Raw genomic sequence first — 11,940 nt, 5'->3', positions numbered from 1 at the left:
TTCGGGGCTGAAACCACTGAGAACGTAAGTGAGAAGATCCAAATCAGAGACTTTTTCACCGATATATGTAAATGAATCGGCAATGGATTTCACAGTCATTATTTGTTTTTCTCTTTAAGTTTGAATAAGAAGCCATAACTGAACTAACCTCACTCTAGATTGAGTTGAAAATAGTTTTTCTAAGGTTGACTAGAGACGGAATGACGTTTCACAAGCATCACGAACAACTTGAGCAAGTATAAGTTGAGTGAGAGTGGAGATAAGTCAACCTATGGTGTGTTAGTCATGTTCCTCCTATGATTCGAATACATGATTAACTATCATTGTTGCAACCAAAGTTCTAACTACCGGAGCAAATAGAGATGGGCTTGGCTTCTTAAAATAATTTAATAGACAAAGAAGATAAAATGATAGACAAAAGAATATTAGAATAAAAATATTTGTATGTTTTTATTTATAGACAATATGTCTTTATATATACAAAAATAAGATAATGAAAAGTTTAAGAATATAAAAAGTCTTTGGGAATATGAAAAACTTATAAAGAATATAAAAAAACTTAAAATAAAAAATAAAAAATAATCCACTTGTATATTTTAATTGTTTTGTTTAATACACATTCTTATTTTGTTTATTATTTATTCTTTTGCCACTGAATTCTTAGTCTTGAGAATTTTAGGATATGAAATTTCCCTTAATGCATGAAAAATAGTATCAACTAATTGTGGAAACGAAAGAAAACAATTCAAGAACACAAACACAAGATTTATAGTGGTTCGATCAAAAAAAACCTACATTCACTTTCAAAGAAAAAAACTTCTAACTTCACTATTAAGAATGATACACGAGTATTATAATGATTCTCTCACAATTAAAGTTTACACACTACTCAATAGAAAATGATACTCTCAAACAAAGTTTTAACTTTCCGAAGTGCCTAGTTGTACCTTTAAATAAGCCTCAATTAAGCCCATATCAATATTTTTTCAAAAACTTTGCAAGAGCCTTTAAAATATTGTCACCATATATTTTGATATATTTTGATTGTAACAAAATATCTTTCTTTTTAATAAAGATGGTGTATATCATTCCTTCTCAACAATTAAAATGTTAACTATTTGATGTATCTTGATATATGTGGCATGTAATATAAATAATATTATATAAAGTTAATTTATTTTATGATTATATTTTAGAATGAATTCATTTAAATATGATAACTAGTTCATTTATTCGCAATTGTCACTCGGAATCATATTCACATTGAGTCAATCATAAATTTTCTCGATTCTTCTATCAATTTCTCGTCGTTTCGATCTTACTATGGAGCTCAAAGCTCGATCTCTCCTTCATCTTAACTGTTTTATGTTAATCGCGTCTATGCTATTGAATTACATTATTAGTGGTCATAATCTATTACAATTAGTCTAATTCATTCTCCTCATCTCAACCGTTATATATGTTGCAGGTCAATTTTCTTTCTAATTTGTCAACTCACATGGCCAGTCATCTACTATCTATTTCTCAATCTGGGAAAGAAGAAGACTATATATGGAAACCATTTCTAAAAGCTTTGGATTCAAAATTTGTGTGGCTATGAGTTTATTTTCATGTTATTCATTATCACAAGCGTTGGTGTTTATAATGTTTTTGATGTTTTCTTAATGATTTTAATAATATGTTATAAATCATATTACAACTTATGCTGAATTATAATCATCACCATTATATGAATAATGAAATAAATTGTATTCTTTCAAAATGAAGAAACTATAACAACAAACGACACGGTTTAAAAATATATATAATATATATGAATCATGACAACAAAAAAAAGTTAATAATCTTATATTCGATCAACATTAATTATTAGATAATCGATATTACATGTAAGGACACGACAAAACATAACAATATGAAAGACACCAAAACAAAGAAATTTTATAACATGAAACCCAACAACCCTATAATCAACTCACAACAATAACCAATAGGAAAATGAATGAATATGAATAATGATAACGAAATATTTAATAATCTTATAAATAAATCACTGTAGAACCCCAAATCAAGACAATAATATTCAACAAAGAGGATATAAAAATGTCTGCATATTTTCTTCTAACCAAACAATTATATGTGGATTAATATCAAATATTTAAAACCCCTAGAACAACAATTAAAAAAGGCATGTAAAGATTTCTTTCAAGAAAATAAGTTTTTTTCTTCTAGAAGATATGCATGTTTATCTCTCATGGAACTCACCCATGCACAACTAGATATCTATTTCTTTTTTTTTGTCACATGATCAGTTAATGATATATTTGGTAAGTCATAAATTCAATTACAATAATTTGTATGAATATTAATTTCAACAATTTACATCTTAATAAAATAATTATTTTTTTATCATATCAAATAAAAAATAATAAAAAGTCTTGCTCCTAACTTATTTAGACAATCTAAAGAAGATTTAGAAAATAAGAGTAATCCTACTTTTTCACTCGAAATAGATTATATAATCTTTGTATAATTCAATTTTTTAAAACAATTTTGGTTAGTATACCTCATAAAAGAATTTATAAAACCAATAAAAAGAAAAATTAAGATTTAATATTTGAAATATTTAAGCACTTACATAAACAAATAATTGAGAATTATTGCCTCAAATTTATATATACTCAAACTTGTAATAACCAAAGGGATGAATTTCAACTAGAAAGATTTATTATTTGAAATATTTAAAATTAATATAATAATTAAAATTAATTAATTTTATGGATAATTAATATTATAGTAATTGTTAATTAAGAGTTTTTGGTGATATTGATTGAAGTATTTTGATAAATGAAAAGGTGTATTATTTCAACTACATGCATTATCTTTATCAAATTAATAAATGTCTTTCTAAAAAAAAAAAATAAAGTTTCATGTAATAAATGTCTTTCCTACCAGTAAAATTATAATACATTATTTTCTCATCTTTCTTTATTTAAATGGGTCAAACTTACCTTTTCTTTTATCTTTATTTTATTAGTTACAAACATAATAACAATATATAAAGAGAACAGTGATTTTAATAAAATATTTAAAATAAGAAAGAAGAATAGGAAAAAGAAAGATGAATTCAAACTCGATCGAAGGAGATGTTTCAGAATCTTCAAATAGCGAAAGAGAGTCTGGCGTATCTCCGCATCGGCATCAATATCGTCACACTCCATATCAAATTCAAATGCTTGAAATGTATGAATATTTATATCTCATATAACATAGTCTTTTTATTTTTTTATTTAAAGAATTAATATGTGTATTATTTAAGAAAACATGTTCAAAAAGAAACATGTAATAATATTTTCTCTCCTAAATGTGGTTAAACTTTTTTTTAAAGTTAACAAATTTGTCCTAAATTGAATTTATTTTTCTAGATTTAGAGCTTTCAATCTTTTATTTTAATAAGAACCCTCTTTTAAGATTATCTATGATAGATCTTAGATTTATATATGTCTATACAACTATTTATATTTATTTTTTTCAAATCATTTTAGAATTCTATGATAGATCTTAGATTCGAATCATGAAACTTTTACGAGAATACGACAAATTCATCTTTATTGTTTTTTCAAAAAAATGTATTTAATGAACACTTATTTTTCATGAGTTTTAAATGAAGGTATTTCAACCAATGTCCACTTCCAAGCGAATTGGATTGTTGCCAAATCGGGCAAGAGCTTGACCTGACACCAAATCAAGTGAGATTTTGGTATCAGGAGAGGATTAATCTCAAGGTACAATGAAATCAATTTTAAGTGATTATATATTTCACTAAATAGTTATTGGATCTTTTTCATTTTAGGATTAATGTTAATTGTTAGTCGGCACATCAATATATTGTCACACTTTCTTCTATTTAATTTTCATAAATTTAATTAAAATTACAAAAAGAAAATATAAAAGTTCAAAACTCTATGTTGGCCAAGTTGAAGCCAACATCAAACTTTCTTCTAGGTGTCTTTTGTAATAATAAGTAAATAATTTTATGCAGGAAAAAAATGAAAGGGAACAAGGATATACTCTCCAAGAGGAGAACGACATGTTAAAAGTTGAGAGTCATTCTTTGAAAGAATTGATTGATGAGTACACGTGCAATGCATGTAAGGTTTTTACTCCGGCTGAACTAGAGAAACTTGCCGGTGTAAGACAACTTCAAGCCCAAAACTTACAATTGAGGCATCAGGTTGTGTTCAATTATTTATTTTCATTTACTATATTGTGTACCTTATCTGTTATAAAACCCTAACTTAGATTTTTCAAATGTATTGGTTTATGTAAATTTACAATTGGGCGGCTGAATCAGTACTATGATGAATGTAATTCTACTATGGCCATGGGAATACCTGTCCAGCTAATCCAAGACTTCCTACCACCAATGCATGTTCCTTCGTTCAATCAATCCAATGGAGGATTTTTAGGAGAATCATCAATGGAACCAATCAATCCCAATTTCAATAGTATGAATACAGTTATGAATCCACAACAAGATTCTGAGACGTGGAGCATGATGCAAACAATTGGGTTGGCTAGGGAGGAATTAGTGAACCTATTGAATGTAAACGAGCCATATTGGCTAAAAGATATGACTGATGGAAGGTACAAAATTCATAGGGATACATATAACGCCAAATTCTTGAACACAAGTGTCCGAGAAAATCGCCATAAAAATGGATTCCGTACTCGCTTTGAATCGTCGAAAGATGGAGCAATCTTGACCATGAGTGCTTCGAGAGTGGCTGAAATGCTAATGGATTCGGTTAGCCCTATATATATATATATTTTCTTTATTTAAATCTTATAAAACTGCTATGTTTTACTCTTACCTTATCTTTTGTTTTTTTTCACAGAAAATGAGGGTAGACTATCTTTTCCCTACCATCATAACAGAAGCTTTCACAATCAAAGAATATGTAAATCAAACCTCGCCTCGCCAAGTTGGGAGTATAAAACTGGTATAAATATCGGTTATGAATGAAAAATCACAATATTGAAAAGAAACTGGCTAAAATGGATGTGTTTGCTTGCTTGCAGGTTTTTGAGCAGATGCATTTACTTACCCCATTTGTTACTTACTCCAAGAGATTATTGCTTTGTTCGTTTTTGTGAAAAGGTCACTGAAGGAATGTGGCTAATAGTGGAGGTCTCTCATGACTTTAACGATAGTAATTTACAACTGAATTCCCCCTCTCGTGCATGGAGGCTTCCTTCTGGCTGTGTAATCAAGGATGTTTGTCATGGAGTCTCTCAGGTAATTAATGAATGAATCCCAAACAAGATTATTTGAAAATTAAATGGTTACCTTTTAATTGTTGGTAGGTGACATGGGTGGAACATGTAGAAGTTGAAGACAATGTCCCAATTCATCTGCTTTATAAAGATGTGATCTTTCGTGGATTGACCTTCAGTGCAGATAGATGGGTTCAAACACTATCAACGTCCTGCCATAGAATGAATTGTCATGATAATATCTTGCAGAACCAATTTGATAGCCCACTGCAGAAGATGGAAAGTAATATATTATATCTCTCTCTTTTCTTTCTTTATTTTGAAAAGAAAATAGAAAGAAATATGTTTACATGATATATCTGCATCTTTAGTGCTAGGCGCCATGACGCAAGAAGATATGAAATGCATAATGAGCATAACCAACAAGATGAGGAAGAAATTTTGCGGCAACATGAACATGATAGACAATCTTGAAATGGTTCAACTGAATGACAATGAGGTTTATCTCTCTTTATGCCGAGATCAAGAAAATGTTAACCCATCCAGTGGCCTGATTGTGAATGTTGCTACCTCGTTTTGGCTTGACGCTCCATGTCAAGTGGTTATCGATTTCTTAAAAAATGTTAACCTAAGAACTCAGGTATTGGTCATGATCAGCTGTGTTTTGTTTTTACTTTGTAAATGAAATTTAAATCTAGTTATTATCATTAGTGGGATGTTGTTTGCAATGGAGGAGCCGCCGAAGAGATTGATTGCATTAGGTTTGGAGATCAACTAGATAATTCTATCTCTATTATCAAGGTAAATGAATATGAGACTAATTAACTTTATATTCTTCTTTGAATATGAGATGGACTAAACATTGATATTATATTATATATTACAGCCTCATATTGAATCCACAAATACTCTGCTTGTGATCCAAGAGACTCTAGTGGATCCTCTTGGTGCAGTTATAGCTTATGCTCCTATCGATCGTGAAGATTTTATTGAGGAATTATATGGTTCTTGGTCAAAGCCTATGCTTGTATCTGGTTTTATTATTTCTAAAGACGGAAACCCTAAATGCATGCAGATCAATAATGTAGGAGCTTCGACTTCTCAAAATGTTGCGCCAGCTTTTTCCAGTGGTTCTCTCATTACGACGGCTTTCCAAGTTATGTCTTATTCTAAGGACATCAATGTAGAATTCATGAACATTGTCACCTCTATTATTTCCTCAACCGTGGACCGCATCAAGTTAGCTTTCAATTGCCCTGATCCTTCTGTGTGATCCCTGAGGGTGTGCTTTTATGTTCATCTATTTTATATTATGTTTTTATCAACTTTTACATTGAGAACATGGATTTTTCATTTTTATTTTTATTATTATGCAAATTTGAACTTAAATACTTTAAGCATTTTACTTGATGAATTTATTTCATACTATATATATGCACATTTTAATCATTAGAATATGATGCGTATTAATTGGGTTGAGTAACTCATTATAGCAAAATAGTATAGTCCCACATTACTGTCCTAGTCATGTTTCTGTCACACCCAAAAATTCATTTCCGACCGAGTATCTTCGGTCCTAGCCAAAACAAGGACAGAGAAAAAATCCAAGAAACATGATCGAGGAAATCTGAGTTAGGACCGAGGGGTTCGACCGAGGATAATATTGCCTTGCCCATACTTCTGTCACTCCATGCTTCAACCACCTCATGCTTCAGCCAACTCGATCATACTTCAGCCACTCATGCTTCAGCCACCTAATGCTTCAACCAACCCATACTTCAGCCACCTCATGTTTCAGCCTCCTCATGCTTCAGCCAACCCATGTTTTTGCCACCTCATGCTTCATCCACCCCATGCTATGAACAGCCCTCATCATTAACAAGTTATCCACCCCATGCTGACCAGGCTATGACCAACCCTCATTATTAACAAGTTACCCACCCCATGTTATGACCAGGCTATGACCAACCCTCTTCATTAGCAAGTTATCCACCCCATGCTATGATCACTTCCTTAATTATTAAGTTATCCACCTCATGGTACCACAACCGACCCTAATTGAATCTTATATATATACTTAACCACCTCATTCATTTTATTATATCCATCTTCCTCTTTACTAAGAACAGAAGACATACTTTATAAGCCATTGAAGAACATTTACCCTTATAACAAGATCAATCTAAGGCAAACAAGTATATCTTCTAAACAATCTTTAGAAACCCACCAGGCAATATAACTCATGTATATTCTATAAATGATGAATACTATTTTTAAAACATGATTTCATTGCATATCCATATTTTTAATGATGAACAAAGATGAAACCATGTTTTCCAAAGAAGGATCTGTTTTTCAAAGTATGATCTGTTTTCCAAAGTATGATATGTTTTCTAGAGTATGATCCGTTTTCCAAAGTATGAGCTATTTTCCAAAATATGAAATGTTTTTATGGAATACTAATGATGGAATTGATGGACATGGGAGGAAGGCTAACCAAGATGAGCTTTGGTAGTCTGATTCTAAAATACTGGATGGATTCTATGAGACTTGACTTCTAAGGATGAGCTCCCAAAATATCTATCCACAACACTAGTCTAAATAGGTCGTGGACTTTAGGGACAAACTCCGAAAAGTGCCCTCCAAATACTGGCTCACAAGGATTCCTCACCTCGAGGATCAACTCTCAAGGTCAAGGGTCAAAATACTTGCTCAAGATGTTACTGTATCGTCACTATGATAAACTATTTTATAAACCAACACCCAAATTCAAAGAATCTTTTAACAGTCATTTAAAATATCTTTTCATGCTTAAGTAAATCATTACAACAATGTTTTCAATCCTTTAAAATCCGCCATTAAAGCTCAAAGATTTTGGTTTTTCAAATTTTTTGTATATGGCTCTAAAAATTGGATCCAAACATCCCCAAAGCTTCCTTAAGGTCTAAGGAATGTTCTCCGATCATTGGTAAGGTTTCAATCACACTCTAATTCATATTACAATTTGAATTTGAAATTTTTATATTTTAAATTGTATAAGCTTGTATGCTAGTTGTTTATGGTGTTTTATGATTGAAAATTAGTCATATGACCATTTATAAATTTTTTGTATAGATAGAGACAATAAATCAACCTTAAACACAAAAATCCAAATTTGAATTTGAAAAATCAAAAAAATGTATTTGTTATTCTTGGGTGAATTCTCTTGAGTCAAAGCTTTACAACATGATTGTAATCATATTGAGCAACTATTTAGATCATGTTTGATCCATCCTGGTCATATTTGATCAATATCAAAAATTTTAAAATAATTTGAAATTTTGACTTCTTAATTTGGTCAAAACGAACAATCAGTGTTTTTGTTTTCTTACTAATCAAGTATATGAGATATAAGGAAGTTATTGGATATCTCATTTCTCCTCAAAACAATTTTAATATAAAAAAATCAATTTTTGATCATAAACTATTTTGAACGATTTGATCAACAACCAGGTCGACTTAATATCTTGAGATGATATCTTTAAATTGATTATGTTTAATTAATTTAAACAACGAATTTCTAAAAATGAAATGGTAATTTGGTTATTGCAAATCTCTAGTTTATTTAAAATGGAACCCCAAATTAATTATTTTTAATTAATTTTAAAAATCTGTCAGGATCATTTAAAAATCTTTTAAAAATAATGTTTTATTTTAAAAGAAAATTCATGACACACAAACCGAAGTTGAAATTCTCGAGGCTCGAGCTTTTTATGGGAACCAAATAAATGGGTTTTTCTAGGGGTTATAAAGAGGTTTATTACACTAGAAGCTTCATCCTCTTTATTCTTCTCAAGTTATTCGTATTCGTTGAAAATAACATCCAGGTAGTTCTTTTACTCCTTTAGGATGCCCATTTGGGAGGCATTGTGCCACCTCTCAAGATATCTCACGTAGGCCTTGTGATCAATCAACCTATCTATAGCAATAATATTTCCCGTATAAGGGGGTATAAAGTCACGATCGAACTATTTGAACATGTCATGGGTGTAGTAGGAGGTGACCCATTCCAATCCCATAAGCATGATCATATGTTCATAATCCATCACGTATGCCATATTTGTGATGGGATACCACATGATTAATTCCCTAACTTCGTCACCATTCTCTACATGAGGTTTAGAAAAATCTTTCCTCATTATTCGGTATTGAATAGTAGGGGACATGATGTCTCTAGGACATATTTGCGACAAGCGTCCACGATTATCGAGCAACCAGATGTAGAGAACTAGAGGTGAACTTCTTTTTCTCACGGTAGAGGTGAAGAATGAATCATTCAACCCCATCAACGTTTCAACTAGAATGATACTCGATGGGTCTTTATTTCTCCTACACATGTGGTATGCTACCTCCAAGATTTTGAAGGATGGCTTGTCATCCGCTAGAGCCATGAAGAAGTGGGATAACAAGACCGTTATTTTCATCATGGGGGAGCCCATAATTACGGGATTTCTCCATCTCTAACCTCCATTTTTGTCCATTTATGAAGTTGATGACATTCTTTTTGAGGATTGTCTCGGATGTTGTCTATATGTATTCCTTTTGCAAGAGATTCCTCAAGGACATTGATTCCACAAATAGCTTCAGATGCAGAATATTCTTGTTGTTCATCATCATGAGCTCTAAATTCCTCAATGGTTGGAGACATTTGTCTTTATCCCATAAAGTATACCCATCCTACGGGGCTCCACCTCATTTTCATTTTCATCATGAAGGTTTTGTTTATCTTAAAGTTTATAAACCTCGTGATGGGAGTCAGTTCATAGATCCCATGGTTCCACTCATTTTCGTGGAAGCTATCAATCCATGGGACTAGGGCGATATACTTTAGTAATGACATCGTCTGAGATTGGAAACTCAAAACATTTACAAAAATATGTTTGTTTTGAAGAATGAACATTTTTGAAATGTTCACTTAGACTATTGATGCATGGAGGAAGGGCTACTGGAAGCCTAGAAGGAAAAGAAGTCTAGACTGGGCATAATACATATATAGTAGTCACGTAAGGGTTGTAGTGACAATGTTTAGCTGTTTGGACATGACAAACAACCATCTTGGAGAGAATCTAGTATTTTTGTGCTAAGAGGAATCATAAGAGAGTATTATTCATCGATAGTGGAGAGGGTAAACCACTACCATAAACTAGGGAATATCAACTCAATCGGGAATTTCCCTCCACCTCTACAATGCCTACGTCCTATCAGACGGCTCATCGCCAAAGGGTGGGATCGATCCCATGCATTGTAGTTTTTCCTCTTGCAACATCACTCCTTTTGTAACAAGTTGTCATTCCTCGTCGACAATCTTTCCACATAATTGTAGAATTACCGACTTCAATCGTGTACTTCTTGGAAGTAATGTTAGGGTTATGTACCCTTTGAAATTCAAGCATTTATTAGGATGACACATATGCATCCCTTAGGTTTTGTACCTTTTGGGATATGCCTATTAAATTGAAAATGTGATACAAACATTTTTTAAATTCCAAGTTTATATTTTCGAGTTAAAAATTTAATCCCTAATAGAGTCGCCAAAAAGCTATAACACCCAAAAAACTCTTGTCCCCCCCAAAAATTCGAGGTTCGAGAATTTCAACCTCAGTATTTTTCACCAAAGTTTCATTTAGTTTAAAGTTTGATTATACTCGGGAAAGGGCTTTCGCGTTTCATCCTCCGTACCCATTTTTCAACGGTCTCTACTTTATAAAGTTATGACTTTGAAAATTGGTTGTATAATATTTTATTTTAACCAATTATTCTTCAGGTCCTAGACACGCCCATGTTTTGTGTATTTAAAAATTGTAACAACAATATTTAAATGATGGTATCGATTGCTGATGATGTTGACTAAGGAGAAAAATATCTTAATAACATTAGTATTTAAAGGCATTAGAGTTTAAAAATAAATCTCAAATAAGTCATTATCAAAAATAAAAATTGTGGAAATATCCAAAAATATTTTGAAATTTTTTTCTATTTTTTTGGGATTTTTAGAATATGGTTTGAAGTTCCAATATTACAAAAATAATTTTATAAAATACAAAGTGCAACCAAACAGACCTTAGGACCGGTGTCCTCGGTCTTGGGTGTGTTTTTATCGGTTAGGGTTTAATATCCTCGGTCTTGGAGTTAGAGATCCTCAGTAGGGGTGTTGTAGTCCCTCGATTGAGTTTAGAAATCACCGGTCATGGGTTAGCCTGTGGCTAACATAATCGGTCTTAGGTTTAGGACTTACTCCTCGGTCCTAGGTTCGAATTCTTGGTTAGATGTAAAAATCATCGGTTAAACTTCTTGGTCATGGCTGAAAATCCTCGTTCAGAACTCTCGATTCTAGTTGAAAAGCCTCGGACGGATCTCTCGGTCCTGTTTGGACCTGTCGGTCCTCAAGAACATCAAAACTACAGATTTTTTATTTTTGATTCATGCTAGGATTCATTGATCCAAGGGCTTGGGTAGCTTCACAAAACTCCCGAGAACTTCATGAATATCATCTCAAGGTTTGATACCTGCATGATGTTTGATTTCATCAAAACAATTTAGGGACCAAAATTGGATTTTTATTTTTTAAACTGTAATGAAGTGTAAGGAGTTTACCAATAATTTCCTTATACTTCATATGATTGA

Source organism: Impatiens glandulifera, chromosome 4, assembly GCF_907164915.1.
Source record: "Impatiens glandulifera chromosome 4, dImpGla2.1, whole genome shotgun sequence".
NCBI classification, from domain to species: Eukaryota; Viridiplantae; Streptophyta; class Magnoliopsida; order Ericales; family Balsaminaceae; genus Impatiens; species Impatiens glandulifera.
This window is presented reverse-complemented; position numbering follows the sequence as displayed.